Source organism: Schistocerca gregaria, chromosome 3 (assembly GCF_023897955.1).
Source record: "Schistocerca gregaria isolate iqSchGreg1 chromosome 3, iqSchGreg1.2, whole genome shotgun sequence".
Classification (NCBI taxonomy): Eukaryota; Metazoa; Arthropoda; class Insecta; order Orthoptera; family Acrididae; genus Schistocerca; species Schistocerca gregaria.
In genome coordinates, this window is record NC_064922.1 from 801,667,480 (window position 1) to 801,688,653 (window position 21,174).

The window sequence follows — 21,174 nt, forward strand, 5'->3', positions numbered from 1 at the left end:
GTTGTTGTGACTAATGCAGGCACTCATGACATCGGCGGACCGACCTTCACCGTTGGTCTCCCAGCTGGCTATCGCAGTCGGAGCAGCCTTGGCCGTGAAGATGTCGCAAGAGGCGAGACACGTAAATGAAAAGAGCATTCTTCATATATAAATATTTTTACTAACCATTAACCGCCATTTGTATGACTATAGGACAGAAGATTATAAAAGATTTTTAGTAACCATTAACCGCCATTTATACGAATATAGGACAGAAGATTATAAAAGATTTTTAACGACTAAAAATAAGATATCTTCTTTAGTGGGGACAGAAGATTTTCTGAAATTTTTAATGCCCCAAAATACTCATATTGAGGAAAATGGGTCAGAAGAAGAAAAACGAGTCAAACGAACCTTTTTTACTTACAATGGTCTTTTAAAGGTTATATTTAGATCAAATTCGGGTATAGGATATCGATTTCGTGATTGGGCTACTAAAGTGGTGTATACAGATCATCTTGGTACTGAAGAACAAAGATTTGAACAAGCTTTTGATATAGCTGGAGTAAACGCAACTCTTGTAAAACAAGTTTTTGATACCAGTGTTACACAAGTACTGTGGGTAGATCTCTTTTACATAGGCAGAGTGTCAAAAATGCTTAAATACTACCCCTGATCTCATTTATTTAATTATTTATTTTCTTTTTAAAATCATTTTTTTTAAATATTGCAGTAAATAAATGGAACGAAATCAATTGATATTGAGACTTAACAGCGCCAACAAAACGTTTACAAAGCTGAATGAGTTAGAAAAGGGACACACTTATACCATTACAAATGCTGAGAATATAAGTACAAAATATGGGCAAAAGATTTTTCTACAACTCGACAGTGAATACAAGATTATATTACCCGATAGATACACCAAATTATTAAGCTGGGATGATTGCAATACTTTGGTTGGATTAAAGATGTTATACAATGGTACCAAAGAAACAAACAAAGACAACAAGATACACGATATTGAGTTCTTTTAAATTGATTCTAATGGTTTTTTACCCTTAAAATCTCCAACGTACCAACGTCAACGTCCCAACGTCAACGTCCAAACGTCCCAACGTCAACGTCCAAACGTCCCAACGTCAACGTCCAAACGTCCCAACGTGAACGTCCAAACGTCCCAACGTCAACGTCCCAACGAATAATTTTATTATTTTTCCTTAAATAAATGTTTGCAAAATATGATGAAAAGCTTGTTAAGCAAGCAAAAAAGAACAGAAAGAAATTTGAACAAATCAAAGACCAATTTAAAGAATGGAAAATTAAGCCTATAACCGAATACGAAAAATACAAAAAGGAGGACCAACCAGTAATTGACAAATTAGATGCGTTAGGGAAAGAAGTGATTGACGCTTTAGAAAAAAATGGTGAGATTGAAAAGCAGCTACTACCTTACGATGGGGGGGTTTGACGATATGTTCCCTATACCACCTACTCCTGAGGTAACATCGTTTGAGAGAAGCTTATTTCTTGATGACCCCATCACACCAAAGACACGTAAGAGGTTGGAGCCTATGTTGGAACAAATTGAAGACAAGGAACGGCAGAAGATGAAGGCTGTTTCAGACTACTCAACAACTTACCTGGGCCCAAAAGTTTCAAAATACTTAAGCGCTCTAGGTGACACAATTTTTGGTCTCCGTTTTGACAATGGAAGGCATTACATGGGTGACTCCGAAGTTACATTCAACAAAGATAATATTATGGTGAAGGGTAACTCCTTTAAAGCCACCAATGGGTTTATGAAGCTCCTGACTCAGAAAACCGTATCACCTGAAGAGTACACATCTGACGATCTTGATACCTATACAACTATGCTGAAGGTTACCAATGCGATATATCAGAACAATGATCCAAAGGGGAATAAACCCAAGTCAAGCAGTAGCGAAAAATACAACAACATCATTAAACCAATATGGCAGTCACTCAAGAAAGAACGTGGTAACTCGCCAAACACAAAGGGTGGTATGGGTTTTGTAAAGAGGTATACAGACAAACCGGTGGAGTACGTGTGGATGAATGACGTCAGAGACTTAATTGATAGGCTAATGGTTATTCATGGTGAAGAGAATGCGGGAAATAATAACTTCCACAATGAGAAGGTTGGAATAACCAAGATGCTTACGAGTAAATTTAATGACTTCATAGTAAATAATCCAAAGGGGATACCTTACCTAATTAGATTTCTAAACAATCTCCCTCATACATTCTGGAAGGCAGAAAGTTATGGAAAGGGCTTAGTGAACACGTTAATTAATAATCTTCCTGTTGAAATGCATTTACCTGGATACAATTACTGCGGCCCTGGTACCAAACTAGAAGAACGATTAGAAAGAGGAGATGCTGGAATAAATCCTCTAGATGAAACTTGCAAAATTCATGATATCGCATACAGGGATCATAAAGATTTGGAACAAAGACATCAAGCTGATAAAGAACTGCAGAAAGCGGCAAAGGAAAGGATTTTCAGTAAAGATGCTTCCCTAGGAGAAAGATTAGCTTCAACAGCTGTAGCTGGAATAATGTTTGGGAAAAGGAAGCTAGGTCTAGGGTTAGATGATAATGGATGGGTATTGTGAATGTGAATGAAGAGGTGTAATTTTAATGGGCCACAACCCATTAAAATTTAATATGAGTGTAGCACTAAAATATTTAATTTATTTGAGATAATAAATGAAAGGATTTAGTATTGACTACAACATTCCCTCCAGTGGGAATCCGAGAGCGAAATCTATTAAAATAAAACTGTCCAATGAGGACCTGAAAAATCATGGCTTTCTAGATGCTTATCTTACAGAGACTCAAATGAAACAGAAAGCTAATAAACTTAAAAAAGGTGGTAGCTTACTGATAACATTTTCTATACCTGTTGTGAAGAAGATACTCGAGTACCTAAACTCTAAGAGATTGAAAGCAGGTTCTGGATTGAATAAGCACGAAGGTGGATTTCTACCACTGATACTTGCAGCGTTGGGAGCAATCGGGTCTTTAGCTGGTGGTGCTGCGGCAATAACAAGTGCTGTGCACAAAAAGCAAAAGGAAGACGCAGAGTTAGCAGAGCAAAAGAGGCATAATCTTGAAATGGAAAATAAAGCGGGATATGGTATTTTTTTAAAGAAAAAAGTCGAAAAAAAGTCGAAAAAATTGTGCAAAAATATGATCACCCGTTGAGCAACTATGATATCGAGAGGTTAGCAAAGTCTTTAAAAATCCAAAATTTTAGAGGTGTATTCATGGCCGACGAGTTACCGTTAGAACCTAAAGAAGTAGAATCAGGGGTAGTTAACTTGGATACATCTGATCACGTAGGTACTCACTGGATATGCTACTTCAAGAAAGGTGATGAAAAATACGTTTTTGACTCATTCGGTGGCAGTATACCACAAACTTTAGTGAAATACCTGGGTCCTGACAATCTGTTTTACAACTCAGAAAGAATTCAGAATTTCGATCAGTTTATATGTGGTCATTTGTGTGTGATGGTACTGAAGCTATTTATAGATGGATGGAGTTTTATTAAAATTCTTGATACAATAAATGGATATTTTTGGAAATAAGGTAAAGAAGGGTATTGAACAACTAGACGATGTCAGAGAAGTTATAAACGGACTAGAATCTAGTATCAGTAAACTTAATATTAAGAAGTATTTCTCATTTTCAAAGAACTGGGTATCATTGAAAGGAAGGCGCATTGTAAACATAGCAGATGCCATAGGTGGATATGATGCAGTCACTAAAAGCCAGCTCGATGCTGTTAATGATGTTGCTAATGCCAAATACACAAGTATACTAACAACCCTTAATAATTATGTAAGTAAAACCAACCTCGACCATTATTACAGTAAAAAGGACCTAGAAAAAGTTTTCTCAGATTATTATACAAAAGGTGATTTATCACAATACATCAACAAAACTGAACAAGGCCTGAACAAAATATGTGATAAACAAACAGTTGAATTCACTTTTATGACTGGATTAGAACAACAAACATACACCTTCGAGTATGATTTTGTACTGAAAAAAGTTATTGTCATTGGAAAAGATATAAACAAAGATTTAACATTTAATGATTTTGATGTTGCAGTAAGTATGTATGACAAAGTACACGTAATTGAGAATAAGCATAACCCAATATTAATTCATAAAGGAAATTTCCTAACCGTAAGACTAAAAGAGTCGGCGAAGACAGTCCCTGTGGACGTAAAACTCTTACTATTTGGCGAACTAGCATCATTTAAAGATGCTATTGATGAGGACTTAGAATCTTGATCTTTAATTTTCAATTAAATAAATGATGGATGACAAACACATTTGGTGTCTAAGCTGCAAAAAATTTACTACTACACTTCATCCCAAGACAGTTGTGACGAAAAACGGTCGTCATAGGATTGAGGGCTATTGTGGGGTGTGTAATACCAATAAAAGTAAGTTTATAAAAATAAAGTAATGTCTGCGACAAGTAAAAGTATTCGTGAAGAAATTATACATGAGCTTCACAAACCACTGAGAAAGAATTTTCCAAGAAAACCTGTTACATCCTATGGAATAGATGATTTGTGGCAAGCTGACTTGGTTGAGATGGATTCTGGTCACCTTAAAGGTATATCAAAATTCAAAAACGGTATGAAGTATTTACTGACTGTAATAGACGTATTTTCAAACTATGCTTGGGCTATTCCTGTTAAAGATAAATCAGGTGAAAGTATTACCAGCGCTTTTAAAGGTATACTACAAGAAAGGAAGCCAAAACACTTACAAACAGATAATGGCAAAGAATTCTACAATAAACACTTTAAAGAGCTCATGAAGATTGAAGGTGTAAATCATTACTCTACGTTTACAGAACTTAAGGCTTCAGTAGTTGAAAGGTTCAATAGGACTTTAAAGGAAAGAATGTGGAAACAATTTGCTCTTCAGGGGAATCAAAAGTGGGTTGACTTACTACCTAAACTGGTATATGACTACAACAACAGAAAACGTAGGACAATAGGGATGAAACCTATAGAGGTAGATGAAAAAAATGCAAAAAAGGTGGTGAAGGCCGCTTTTACAGCGGAACTCAAAACAGATGCACCCAAGTTCAAGATAGGTGACAAAGTTAGGATAAGTAAACTTAAAGGCTTGTTCGAGAAAGGCTATACTGCTAATTGGTCGACAGAAATATTTGAAGTGACTCAGATTAATAACACAAGTCCGACTACATACAAGTTAAAAGATACAAGTGAAGAAGAAATTAAAGGAAGTTTTTACGAACAGGAGTTACAAAAGACAAAGTATCCAGATGTGTATCTTGTAGAAAAAGTTTTAAGAAAAAAGGGTGACAAAGTATTTGTTAAATGGCTAGGTTTTGATAGCTCACACAATAGTTGGGTAAACAGAAAAAATGTGGTATTTTAATGGTTAAAAAACCATTAAAATCTGATAAAAGCTTTAATTTTATTACGGTACCTACCGTCATACAGCTTTCGAGTCATGTCAACAGTTATGAATCCAAAGTCCTCGTTCCACACCTTACTGCAAAGCTCTCTAAAGTCATTCCATTTAAAGTCTCCACCTACAAATTCGTCGTAGATGTGCTTCAAATTAATGTCATCTTGTCTAAATATGTTCAAAAAGTTATGGTTGTCTCTCACCAACTGCTTGGGTATTTTAGAATACGTTTGCGCTAAGTAGAAACAGTCAATGTTCTTATGTCTTCCTCTGGTAAAGTATTCTCTTACAATATCTTGGTTTTCTGATATAAAGTCGTCAAACACCACAACAGAGCGGTCTTCACACTCATCTAATGGTATAATGTCATCACAGTTACTAACAAATGTAGCTACCTTCTCATTGTGTTCATTTTCAATTCTTTCACATTTTTCCATAAGATGTTTGTACTTAAACTGTTCTAAGCTTTTCGAGTAGATGTACAAGTGTTTAATGGTGTTCCAGTTAAGCCATCCAGGGCACAGAAGGTAATTATCAACCATTAAAGTTGTTTTACCACATCCACTTGGTCCAACGATGGCGCAACGAATTGAACTAGGTAATAACTTCCCATGTCTGGTTTTGATTCGTTTTTCTCGAATTCTGATCTTTGGATCCCAATCAGTCATTTTACTTTTTTATTTACTACTTATTACTTAATTAATAAATGAATAGAATTTTTGAAATTAGTGGTACATCCTCAAACTTAAAAAAGAGGCTAAATGTACCAATAAGAAACATGTATACAAAGGTTGGTTTGGTCGGATTTTATTCAACATTCTTAACTCCAAATGTCACAAAGGATAATAACAGATTACACTATGAGAAAGATGGTGTGGTTAATACTTTAAATATTCCATCAGGGCAGTACAGTCTAGACAATTTAGAGAGGTGTATTCAGAGCCAGGAACCTTTCAATGCTAGTAATATAAAGATTAAGGCTAACGAAATCCTAAATAGAGTTGAGATAGAAAGCTTAGACTTTAAGCTGTATTTTAATAAGGAATGTAGTATTGGGAGGATGCTAGGTTTTAGAGACGAAATTGTGGAAGTTGCAGCAAATGAGCTACCGAAAATAATCCCTTTTGAAAAAATTAAAGTGCATTTTAACATAGCTGATGGTATGTTTGTAAAGGATTCTGACCACTTTCATCGAGAGACAAATATTATTGCTTGTTTTAAACCCAAGTTGGAAATGTGTGGTCACTTACAGTTTGGCAGTCCAATTATATACGAACCGTGTTATCCATTATTTTTCCCTGTGCACGATAAAGTTCAAAACCTGGAAGTAAGTGTAACGGATGAAAATGATGCTGCGATAGATTTTGGAGGAGCGTCGGTAACAGTTCTTTTAGAAATGTTTTAATTAAAATCTTGCAGTAAATAAAATGAATAAAATAGAAAGTTATCAGTGGCAGTCTTTTCCAGTAAATGAGAAGACTAGGAATAATTTAAACCTACCGAACAAAGATGTAGAAATAGACATCAAAGTTGGTGATGGTTGGTTTGACAACAATGCTTACTTGTATATGACCTATAATGTTACTCACGCAAATGGATCAGATTACACTTCTTACGAAGGTAAATCGAATGTTAAACTCGTTGACAACTTTCCGACACAGTTATGGAGTGCAGTAATTGTTAAGAAAAGAGGTCACATAATCTACAGGTTAGAGCATCCAAGCATTTCGTCGACGGTTTTATACCACCTTACTTCTTCTCTCGACGATGACATTAGATTCGAGGGTAATTTCATTAACAATGGTAAGTTACGAAAAAAGGAAAACGAGGTACTGTATCCGTTAAAAATGTTGGGTGGATTTTTTAAAGATTACAAAGAAATCATGTGGGAAGGAGACCTAACAGTGACTTTTGTGGGAAGCGCAAACGCTGGCGATGCCTTGCTTAGATGGTTTTCAAAAATTAATAGTGGTGCAGAAATTGAAGGCTCTCGACCTGAGTTGGGTAAAGTAACCATTACAAATATGGAGATTAGAGTACCCATTGTTAAATATGAGCCTAACTATGAATTAGAGCTAAGAGAAAAGATGCTAAAGGATCCTAAGATTCCGATTTCATTTTTTGATCTTCAGACGCAGGAAATAGCAGGAATTAGTGGTAAGAGAAACTTTGAGCTAGACATAACGAATTACTACAATTCTATGGAGTTTGACATGCCTTATTTTGTATTTGTGATGTTTCAGACCAACAGGAAAGGAAACCAAGATGCAGACTCATCAGTGTATGATCACGTGCATCTCCAAAACATTTATCTAAAGAATGGCAGAAATGAGATATTTCCTGAAGAACTGTGGAACATAGATCCTCCAGACACTTGTTTGAAGGCATACAATGCATTTGCAGACTTTAAGAGAATAACTGAATTGAAAGATGACCATAAAATTAGTGCATACAATTTCATTAATTCGTACCCTGTATATGTAATAAATATGAGCAGGAGAAAGAATGTTGTCACTGCACAAAAAACTGCCATGAAATTGTCAGCTACTTTTAATTCACCAATTCCTGACAACACTTTAGCATATATAATTATGTATGGTAAAAGAAACTTGACTTATGATCTTAAGCATGGAATAATTACTGAGAACTTTTAATTAAGCATAGTTTAATTACTGAGATGTTTTAATTTTAATTGTTTCTTGAACCATTAAAACTTAATGCGGTTAGGTGTTTCTCCACAGAGTTGGAGTTTTGCAAAAATTTAGAATTGATTTTTTAATATAAATTAAAATAAATAATAAATATGGAGCCCTCGCATAATAGTAGTATTGATCTAGTATGCCGTGTCCAAGTAGCCCTAGAGGAATTAGAATTTAAGATCTTAGAGTGTGTTTATAGTGATTTATCACCACTATGTTGTTTAAAAGACTTTGATGAATTAGAAAGTCAAGTGGAGAAGTTGATACTAAAGATGGATAAAATTATGACTAAAAATAAAAAAACTTGTGATTAAAAGTAGATATCAAAAAATGTTACTACAAGAGAAAGATGTTCGTATAGCGGCGTTAAACAGAACAATTGATGGTTACACCCAAAGAGAAAAAGAATGGAAAAGTAAAGAACGAGAATTGTAATGGAGACAAAGAGAACAATACATGGGTAGGAGAGGTTTGTAGTAGTTGTAAAAGAGGTTGGTCTACCGGTGTTCTATGAAATTATTTTTAAGGTTAATTAGGACTTTAAAAGTAAATATAAGTTAAGGTTGATTTTAACTATAAAATAAGGATGTGTGAAATAATGTCAAAAATTATTTTGAAATAATATTATGGTTGATGTTAACCAAAAATATATCTAGACTGATAATTAAGTTAATGGTACCCTTATACCATAAGATAAGTAATTGTATTAAGGTTGACTTGGAGCGTATCCTACAGGTAAGTAAAATAATTTTTAAGGTTAATAGGACCTTAAAAAAGTGTTGGTTAAGTATAGGAATAATTCTTGAAAAAATCTTCGATTACATTTTAAGGTTAAGATTAACCATTATTTGTACCACATTTTATTGAGACTCTGTATTTAAATAGAATGGATGGTTCTCACCACACATTTAATACTTTTTTAAGATTAAGTTTAATCTTAAACAAGATTAATCTTTCTCAACACTTTTGATTATGTTTTGTGGCGACTTTGAACCATATTTTACTAATATTTTTCAAGAAAACTTTGTGAATTTTTTATGGTTGATCTTAATGATAACTTTAGATTACGTTTTAAGGTTACTTTGAACCATGAATTGTTTCACAATTCTCCAGAAATTTTAATAGTTAGTTTTTACCTTAAACAAGATTTACTTTTAGAAACCTCATTGGACAGGGTATGGTTGGTTTTAATCTTAAATAAGATTTAAAAATAAAATGCGTTTAAGGTAAGATTTAAGGTTAAACACGATTATCCAACAGATAAGTAAAATAATTTTTAAGGTTAAATGGGACCTTAAAAGATAAATAAAATTATGGTTGAATTTAACCCTAGAGGAGGGGGGTGTTCCCTACGTACCCACATACTACTGACGACTCTAAGGCACTCAGGTGACCGTTCTACCTGTGTCAGAGAAATGAATCTGTAATGACTTACACACTTGTACATGATGTATTCAAGTACGAAATTACATTGACATCTGACACCTGACCAACTCTTCTCATTGCTTCACAGTCTTCTGATTACTGAAAAAGTAATGTCAGGCTGCTATGTAAGGAAAGAGTGGTAGCTGCGTCAAAAAAACAGCTGCCATATTCCATGCCAGATACAACTGCAATTTAATTCCACTGTAATTAAATTCTGGGGTACACTGTAGTTAACGGTAACTACTGTTGTAGAACACCCCTGATGTATCGTTTGCGTTAAGACTGATTACATATTTTGCACAGTAGCTCTCAAACCATAAATGTAGTATTGAATAATACATGTCACCACATTGGGCTCACCCGGACACCAAAATTTCATCATAAGATTCCACGCCAAGTGCAGTTATTTGTCGATAACTTTATGAGCTCATTCTGGCCTGAGAAATCCAGTTCGCCGTACATATCTATTCACAGCAACACAAATTTTCCAATTCGGTTGGCACATAATGCAGAAATTTTCTATGTACATTGATTTCAAATTTTGGACACCGTATGCTACCATGTAGTGCATCAACTGAATTTCTACTTCATTTTGCCAATAATAATATATTTACAACAAACCTTATTTATTAGCTGTAAACAGTCACAACATTAGTCATAAACCAGATGGTGCTTTTCACGTAAGTAGTTCATGGAACTGTGGGAGTTGTCGTGTGGCTGTGGCAACACAGACGAAAACCCATACCAATAAGCTCTGAATGTCGTGAATTATCCGGTGTACGTACATCACAAAAGGCCTTACATACAGCTATTTGATTCCATAAGTTGAAAAAAAGTTTAGCAAGGTAATTTACGTGGTCCATTTAGGATAATTAAACACCGTGACACACACAGTTCCAAGTACCAAATCGCATGTGTCTTACACGACGAAACAAACCAAAGAGTGTGGCCAAGGTAATGTTGAAAGCTTTGTCCTAACAAAGTTATGTAGCATCAACGATACATACTCGGATGTCATTGTAACTTCTTAGACATAAACACTATCGGTGTATATTTAAATGATTAAATTTTGCAATTTTCAGCGACTCGTAGAATGGCCTCGGCAGTGAATTACTTTGATTAATGTTAAATGTTGTTACTAGATATGGAGTGATGACTTTGAAGAACTCAATTTCATCAGCACTTGCCTATGTTTGAAAGAAGCCTCATTGTGGGTTTCCACTGGGCCAGCTGGTTTAACAGTGCAACGTGTATTATGCATTATATGTATTATAGTAGGGGTATTCAAACGTGGCCGGCCGCGGTGGTCTAGCGGTTCTAGGCGCGCAGTCCGGAACCGCGCGACTGCTACAGTCGCACGTTCGAATCCTGCATCGGGAATGGATGTGTGTGATGTCCTTAGGTTTGTTAGGTTTAAGTAGTTCTAAGTTGTAGGGGACTGATGACCACAGATGTTAATCCCCATAGAGCTCAGAGCCATTTGAACCATTTTAACCATTCAAACGTGATGGTGGTCTCACACTGGGCTGCAATAGAATGAGCCGTACGCGTCGTCAAAGTCGACCACGTTTTTTTGCAACAGTGGCATTTAGCCGTATTGTGTAGCAAGCACATAGTAACTCGTTCATGTCAGCACCTGTCATTCGAGAAGGGGAAATGGACTCATTGCAACACTGTGTGTCATTCCACACCATTGGTTGGACACTAACAGCTGCCTTTCACACAAAAATACTAACGGCTGTGTTTGGAGCTGTGCGTGATCGGGAAGCTAGGATTTCTTATTAATACCGTCGCAGCGACATCAGCGTAAAACTACGATTCTGCACAGCCCTGGACGACCATCGTTGTCGAGTGTGGTGGAGACCTGGGAAGAGGACCCTATCTTTCAAATGTTTTGGTGGGGCCCAAAAGTGTTCCTGGTGGCATCAAGGTGTTTGCAGCCAACGGGTACGTCTCCTGGACACTGTTGGTAGTGATTGTGGTAACTTTCACGGAACACTGGTGCCTCATGGACATCCTGTGTCGTCATGTGTCACCTCTCATATTGATAGCATTTTCCAAGAGAATGACGCTTGTTCACACATACCTGATGTCGCTGAGAACTGTATGGGTCATGTCGGAGAACTTTACAAGCCAGCAAGAAATCAGGTCTCTTCCCCACATACACACATCAAAAACGTTTTGCATCATCCTGGTTTCAGAACTGCTGAAGATAAGACGTTGACTGTAGCAATTGTATCACAGACACAGACCCTTTGATTGTTCAGACATGTCATTAAGCCCGCCCAGAGATGTGAACAACGATGCACGAGTAACGTCTATTAGGTGGAGGGTGGAGTGACGATCATTCCAGTCATTCCATCAGTAAGGAGATACACGGTTCGTGTTGTCTAGTTCAACCATGCCTAGAAGGAGAGTACTGCTGCTCGATCACGTCGGAATTGTTGCTTTATGCCAGGAAAGGCTCTCAACAAGAGAAGTGTCTAGGTGTCTCGGAGTGAAACAAAGCGGTGTTGTTCGGACACGGAGGATATATAAGGAGACAGGAACTGTCGACAACATGCCTCGCTCAGGCGGCCCAATGGCTACTACTGTAGTTGATGACCGCTTCCTTCGGATTATGGCTCGGAAGAACCCTGACAGCAACGCTACCGTGTTGAATAATACTTTTCGTGCAGCCACAGTACGTCTTGTTACGACTCAATTCTGCGCAATAGGTTGCATGATCACTTATGACTACCTTTTAAAATATGTAAGAGAACAGACCTCAGCTTCTCTTCGACCTCATCTGCTTCACACATAATAGAAAAAAATAGAAGAGGGAAAATTTTCACAGACAGTACAATGCCAATTAATTTTTTAGCGGTATTATCTTTTGTTATATGATTATTCCCTGTAGAAAACTAGTTATAAAAATTTAAAAATACATATTTAGTTCGCAATTGTTTGTATTTCATAATATAATAATAAGTCACGATATAATATTAAGTCTTTCCTAAGTTTTCACACGAAGGCTTAAAAGGCATTTCTGGAAAAATATTCATCACTTCATAAATCTCGAGCACTGACGCATACGCTGGTTGACCCAAAATATTGGCGACGACATTACAGAACCAATGAAATGGTTCACAATTTTTTTTACTTCAACTGAATACAAAAATTTAAACTAGAAGAAATAAACGGAAGTGTAATAGCTAACAGTAAGAAAATTAAACTGTTTTCCAGAAGCCAACGAATAAACATTTCTGGAAACAATGGTTTAAAGTCTGTGTCTGTTAGCAAATTTGACTCGCGGTGGTGAAAGTACTATCCTGATATGTAAAACCAGATGTAATACTTGCGTGTATTTTGTATGCTCTGAATTGGTTTAGAAAACATACTGTCATGCAAAGCCAACTGTAATATTCTTATACTATACTGTTATTAATAAGCAATGTAACGAACAGAAATACATTTACCAATCTGGACAGAAACACCACAATAACAAGAGTAATAACTGTGTGTGTTAACCTAAGGAATAAGCATCAGACTCAAACTCGTTTCTTCAAATAAGCCATTAGTTCAGAGGTATGGCAAATAACAGTAGTTAGACTACTATTCTGTATGGATAACAATGTATGTGATTGGTGGTACACTATTATTCGCCAGTCTAATTAGGCACACGTAATGAAGCTGAGTAGGCCAGCAGAAAAGGTTGCAACTCCCTACTTACCTAAAAGACTTCACTTTAGATTTAGATAAAAGATGGTTCAGCAATACATGAAAACTTAAGCAACTCGAAACCAAACTACAGTATCTAATTACTTAAGCAAACACACTGATTTCATGAAAGCATCTCTTACTTCGATTTCAGAGTCACTCGAATAATTACTTTCTTCTTCCTCTTCTTCCGAGGGAACACTTTCTGTATCGCTTCCAGGCTCTAGCAAGAATGCTTGTTGTAACTTCTTGGTAAATTCGAAGTCATTACTAGTTTAGTAACCCATGCATTGTGGAGTCTTTCTAAAGTGGTAAAATCTTCCTCCTTATTTTCCTTTGCAGTTCTCAGGTCTTTACTAACACAGAGTTCGTTTTCATCCGAACTACTTCCTATATCTTCGGAAATGACATCAGCTTGCACTTCAGATTCACTGTAATCCTTGTGGAGTTCGATTAATCGCACGCATTCATTGTCTTTTAATTCAGGCTTATGCCTGACAGCAACACTTTCTTTAGTTTCATGGCCGTGGAGTTATTCATCAGCAACGTGTAAGATTCCATCTTTCATTGTGCGACTAAGTACTGATTCCTCCTTTTCAGCCAGTCGTGTACTTTGCACGGCGCTTTTTGTTTCGTTTAAATTGGCAGCTCGCGAACTCTTCCCGGCTCCGCTACAGAAACTTTCCTCCCTTCCTGCTGAGTTCGCCGTTATAGCGCTCGCTACTTTGTGTATCTTGACACTGCTTCAGGCCGTCATACAAACTGCTCATATGTGTACGCCATTTACCTATTCCGTCGGACCAATTCTCCATTTCCTTTGCCTCCCATTGTCTATTGCCTGCCTGAGACATTCCTACTGCGAGCGAAACTCCTTACACCTGCTCGTCTGCTCCTTCAGCTGATTGACTGGCCGGGTTACTGACCAACTCTGTTGCGTAATCTGTCGTCTGAACTGCTTCAGAGAACTTCCATTCTGCATTGGCTACTTATAAATGCGCCGTATCGCCCTCACTGCGCTCCTGCCTGTCAAATTGCGGCACACTCTCAGCGCCATCTGTCGCTGCGCGGCGACTGCTCCAGCTCGCTTTAGCACAGCGCTGTGGTACTTCTGCACTGATCTCACGATGTTGAAAACCGTTCTTGCGTCTGGGCCATTTACTGTGTTTCTTTACCGCGCCCGTGCCACCCTTAACATTCGCTGGCTCTAGTTTTCCGAACAGTTTTGGGCGGAATAATTGCGCGGTCCATTTCCTATACCAAGTCTATTAAAGCTGCCTCTTCCCCTTCGCATCATATTGATTTGTTAACGCTCGCCATCTCTATTGACATCATCATGCAATCTTTGGTTCCTATTCCTGTTATTTCTATTCTGGCGGTAATTATTGTTTTCGCGGCAATGGTCCTCATCACTGACCTTTTACAGAAATGCTGAGAACGATTTGTGGTTGCTACCCACATATCTCTTAGAATCTTCTGGCAACTTCTGCCTGAGTTCCCAAATAATTTGGGAATCTGAACTACGATTCCTTAAATGAGCTAACTTCCTATACCAGGACTCACAAAATTCTTTCACGGTCATTCGGTTGTTCCTTTCGAACATTTTGACCATTACAACCTCACTCCACAGGCTATTTTATATATTTTCGTTCCATTATTCGTCCAAAAATTTTTGCCTAAATGTACTGAAGGACGTTTCTTCAGTACTCAGGTTTATGCCCCATATTTTAGTATCTTCTGCTAATCCACTAATTATGATGTTGATCTTTTCCTAATAGGTGCTATTTTCAGGAATAAGCCTCTCAGTTTTTCATGAAATCCACAGGGGATAATCCGCTGTGTTTCTTGTAAGGATCGAATTTTTCTTCGCCCTCCAATACTTTGCCCTGACCTACTCCCTTTACTTCGTAAGAGATGTTGTTCATAATTTGATTGTGAAGATTGCTAACCTTCTCCTGAAGGCCAGTCGTGTTATTACAGCATTTTTCCTGCAAAGTTCTACCTGTTTCTTTAGACCTTTTTCAGTTTCTTGTACAGTATTTCTCAGTTGAGATATCTGTTCCTTATTCGTCCCAATGATGGTTTCCTTCGCTTGTGAAACCTCCTTTTTCACATCAGCTTTAACCATAGGTTCGATCAACGCTTGTATTTTCTCTACTTCTGTTTCAAACCTGTCATTGATTTCAACGATTATGGTTTGAATGTTACTAACATCGTCCTTCAGATCCTTAATGTCACTTTTCATGTTTATTAATTCCTATTTTATTGTTTACCTTTTCTATCTGTTCAGTTTGTTTTTTAAGCTGAGTGTCTACATGTTTTGTGTGTTCTTTAAATTGTTATTTTGTGTGTTCTTTAAGCTGTTCATTGTGACATATAATTTGCTCAATTTGGCTTTGAAGCTGTTGTTTTGTTAGAATTTTAAGCTGTTCACTTTGGGATTTGATTTGTTCACTCGAAGATTTGGTCTGTGTCTGTATGTGCATTTTAATGCTGTTCAACAATGCATACCAGTCTACCTGTGATAGTGCATATTAATGCTGTTCAACAATGCATGCCAGTCTACCTGTGATAGTGCATATTAATGTTGTTCAACAATGCATACCAGTCTACCTGTGATAGTGCATTTTGTTTTGTGTAATTTCCCTGATACCAGTCTTCCTCCTCAGAATCTACCTTTTCTTTCTTTGTCTGGGATCGACTTAACAACATAAAGGATTCATCTTACAGAATTACCTGTTCTACTTGTATTTCTAATGGCACAACAGATTAACTCACATTTTGTTTACTGTCACCGTGTACAGAGCTTATTTCACTATCATCCTCCTGCTTCACTTCCCTCTATTGCATTACCTTATCTTTATCCATTTTTAACAACTTCTAAAACCACATGTATTGTTCCTAATGACTTAACAGATCTGGGCCCCTTAACTTTCTGTACGTCTCTCAAAAAGCCTGTCACAATCGCCAAGTGTAATATCCCTCCTTTTAACTTGTGTGTTATTTACTATCCTGGTATGTAAACCAAGATGTAATATTCTTATACTATACTGTTAATAATAAGCAATGTAAGAAACAGAAATACATTTACCTATCCGGACAGAAAATCCACAATAACAAGAGTAATAACTCTGTGTGCTAACCTAAGGAATAAGCATCAGACTTAAACTCGTTTCTTCAAATAAGCCATTAGTTCAGAGGTATGGCAAATAACAGTAGTTAGACTACTATTCTGTATGGATAACAATATATGTGGTTGGTGGTACACTATTATTCGCCAGTCTAATTAGGCACACGTAATGAAGCTGAGTATGCCAGCAAAAAAGGTTACAACTCCCTACTTACCTAAAAGACTTCACTTTAGATTTAGATAAAAGATGGTTCAGCAGTACAAGAAAAGTTTAGCCGCTCGAAACAAAACTAAAGTACCCAATTGCTTTAGCCAACAGACTTATTTCATGAAAGCAGTAAATTTGGACAGGGGGTTTCTACATCAACATATTTGGTACTCAACATTTCATTGATTCGCTATAAACTGTTTAGCATTACTATTTATCACCATTAATCATCAACTTAGTATTTGCTTTCATTAATACGCAATGTGAAAGCAGCAAACAATTTACCTAAAGTGGTCTCTGAATCTGGCATAACATTACGTAATCATTTTAACACGGAAAATAACAGATATGTTAATTATGAAATCCTCAGTTATTCTTTCCCTCAATTATTTCACTGAATAATCACTGATTTGCAACAACATATTAGATTTCACAGTCTTGGCTGAATACAGGTCAGTCGGAATTTTCATGTACCAGGTTAGGATCCTGCTTGGTTTATGAGCGTGATAAATTACCAGGTGGACACAATTGTTAATTTGGATAATGGTTATTATCCTTAAAACACATTTAACTTCCTGGCACACACTGTAATACATACCTAAACGTCGTACCCTGTAGGCTGTGATCAGCGACGGTGGCGCTGGTGGCAACAACTACATTAATATCAGAACGGCCAAGAGCAGTTATCCATGTTGGACTTATTTACTCTTCATAGTGTGGCATCCCCGTACTCCAACCGCTTGCTGATATTGTCGACGCCGTAGAGCTGCTACTGCCACAGGTCTCGCAGTGCAGTTGAGACACTATGCGCAATAACGTAGGTCCCCGTTGGTGAACGGGAGACAGAAATGCGAACTCGTACTGTGGATGCTTTTTCTGATTTAAGATTGAACGATTCATTGCCCGGATATGCAGTAGTCGTTAAATCTTATCTCATCTCCATCCTACACACCACCAATTGCAAGGAAACATTGTAATTATCAGTCTTTTCGAACGTTCTTGGCTCGTTGCTATGGAGTTGTTGAAACTGTATGAAGCGAGATGCACAGATACCCTTTGACCACGTCTGAGTGAACCTACTCCGCAATGTTAAAAAAATGTTCAACAGTTCTGTTTTCTATTAAAAAAGTTGGTATTTTGATATTTAGATTAAAATGTCCCTGCTGAACAGTCGTTGGTTAACTATAACTGATTAAATCACTTCATAATGTAGTCCCCGCTTGATATTTCACTTGGAACGAACAGTTTATTGTTCCTTGGCCACTAAATACTTTATACTATTCGCACCACACCCACACGCAATTGGTTGGTAAAGTCAGTTCTATTAAAATTAAGTTTCCTGACAAATACGACAACTTGACTCTTCAGGGTAATTGTGTTGTCTTCGTGAAGTCGTGTAATTGTGTCCTACTAAAGACTTGTTTTAAGAATCATGAAAGTAGGTTGTATACGTGGAAGAACCCTGGAGATACTAAAAGGTATCAGATACATTATATAATGGTAAGACAGAGATTTAGGAACCAGGTTTTAAGTTGTAAGACATTTCCAGGGGCAGATGTGGACTCTGACCACAATCTATTGGTTATGAACTGCAGAATAAAAATTAAGAAACTGCAAAAAGGCGGGAATTGAAAGAGGTCGGACCTGGATAAACTGAAAGGACCAGAGGTTGTACAGAGTTTCAAAGAGAGCATAAGGGAACAATTGACAGGAATGGGGCAAACAAATACAGTAGAAGAAGAATGGGTAGCTCTGAGGGATGTAGTAGTGAAGGCAGCAGAGGATAAAGTAGGTACAAAGACGAGGGCTGCTAGAAATCCTTGGGTAACAGAAGAAATATTGAATTTAATTGATGAAAGGAGAAAATATAGAAATGCAGTAAATGAAGCTGGCAAAAAGGAATACAAACGTCTCAAAAATGAGATCGACAGGAAGTGCAAAATGGCTAAACAGGGATGGAAAGAGGACAAATGTAAGGATGTAGAAGCTTATCTCACTAGGGTAAGATAGATACTGCCTACAGGAAAATTAAAGAGACCTTTGGAGAGAAGAGAACCACGTGTATGAATATCAAGAACTCACATGGCAGCCCAGTTCTAAGCAAAGAAGGGAAGGCAGAAAGGTGGAAGGAGTATATAGAAGGTTTATAAAAGGGCGATGTACTTGAGGACAATATTATGGAAATAGAAGAGGATGTAGATGAAGACGAAATGGGAGATACGATACTGCGTGAAGAGTTTGACAGTGCACTGAAAGACCTGAGTCGAAACAAGGCCCCCGGAGCAGACAACATTCCATTAGAACTACTGACGGCCTTGGGAGAGCCAGTCATGAGAAAACTCTACCAGCTGGTGAGCAAGATGTATGAGACAGACGAAATACCCTCAGACTTCAAGAAGAATATAATAATTCCAATCCCAAAGAAAGCAGGTGCTGACAGATGTGAAAATTACCGAACTATCAGTTTAATAAGCCACGGCTGCAAAATACTAACGCGAATTCTTTACAGACGAATGGAAAAACTGGTAGATGCAGACCTCGGGGAGGATCAGTTTGGATTCCGTCGAAATGTTGGAACACGTGAGGCAATACTGACCTTACGACTTATCTTAGAAGAAAGATTAAGAAAAGGCAAACCTACATTTCTAGCATTTGTAGAGTTAGAGAAAGCTTTTGACAATGTTGACTGGAATACTCTCTTTAAAATTCTAAAGGTGGCAGGGATAAAATACAGGGAGCGAAAGGCTATTTATAATTTGTACAGAAACCAGATGGCAGTAATAAGAGTCGAGAGGCATGAAAGGGAAGCAGTGGTTGGGAAAGGAGTGAGACAGGTTTGTAGCCTCTCCCCGATGTTATTCAATCTGTATATTGAGCAAGCAGTAAAGGAAACAAAAGAAAAATTTGGAGTAGGTATTAAAATTCATGGAGAAGAAGTTAAAACTTTGAGGTTCGCCGATGACATTGTAATTCTGTCAGAGACGGCAAAGGACTTGGAAGAGCAGTTGAACGGAATGGACAGTGTCTTGAAAGGAGGATATAAGATGAACATTAACAAAAGCAAAACGAGGATAATGGAATGAAGTCAAATTAAATCGGGTGATGCTGAGGGAATTAGATTAGGAAATGAGACACTGAAAGTAGTAAAGGAGTTTTGCTATTTAGGAAGTAAAATAACTGATGATGGTCGAAGTAGAGAGGATATAAAATGTAGACTGGCAATGGCAAGGAAAGCGTTTCTGAAGAAGAGAAATTTGTTAACATCGAATATAGATTTATGTATCAGGAAGTCGTTTCTGAAAGTATTTGTTTGGAGAGTAGCCATGTATGGAAGTGAAACATGGAAGATAACTAGTTTGGACAAGAAGAGAATAGAAGCTTTCTAAATGTGGTGCTACAGAAGAATACTGAAGATAAGGTGGATAGATCACGTAACTAATGAGGAGGTATTGAATAGGATTGGGCAGAAGAGAAGTTTGTGGCACAACTTGACTAGAAGAAGGGATCGGTTGGTAGGACATATTTTGAGGCATCAAGGGATCACAAATTTAGCATTGGAGGGCGGCGTGGAGGGAGACCGAGAGATGAGTACACTAAGCAGATTCAGAAGGATGTAGGTTGCAGTAGGTACTGGGAGATGAAGCAGCTTGCACAGGATAGAGTAGCATGGAGAGCTGCATGAAACCAGTCTCAGGACTGAAGACAACAACAACAACAACAACTAAAGACTAATTGAGTGTAGTCCTTTGATATACTATCCACTCTTCTTTTAGTTTCACCTATTTGAAAGTCAAGTCCAATATTCCCTAGTTTCATCAATAAAGTTCAAATAAACCATTATGCACGGTTAAAAGCGTCTATCAGTTCATGTCTCTGCTTAGAAAATCCGTTTCCGAAGTTCGTGAAACATGTCACGCAAGAAACACTTATGAACGTAAAACAACCTCATCGCGTTCCGTACTCTCAATAACTAAGACAAGAATAGTTCTCGCACGTCTTTACAAGACGAGAGCTCGTAAGCGACTTCTTCTGTGAAAGAATATTGTAGGCGCAATGAATTTCTTCGTTCCGCTTACGTCTCTTTTCCACATAAAAGTTATCTCTGACTAACATCACATAGGACTTAATTGCAATTATAACTTGGATATTTGTCCATTAATTTAATCTGAGGTTTCTTCCTCCTCTTTTAATAGCAAAAACTCTCAGTGATGTATAATGTTGTTATCAAAACTTCTTGGTGTTAGCTTATCGGCAAATATGTCGTATTTGCCAAGAAAACTTTCCCTACTTCATATTATGATATTCTGTCTTAATTGACTTTAAGGGGGTAGATGGGGTGTTATACTTTCCCCTGGACGATGAAGTGAGTATTTCATTTGTACTTCGAAGTCCTTACTGAGTTCGGGTCATTATTTATGGTTTTCCATTCCCACACTCATTTACAAATTTGAACTGTACACATTCACACATATACATCGATCTTTACAGAAAATGAACCTAACGTTCATAACTTAAATAACACATATTATTGCACTGTTGACGTCGCA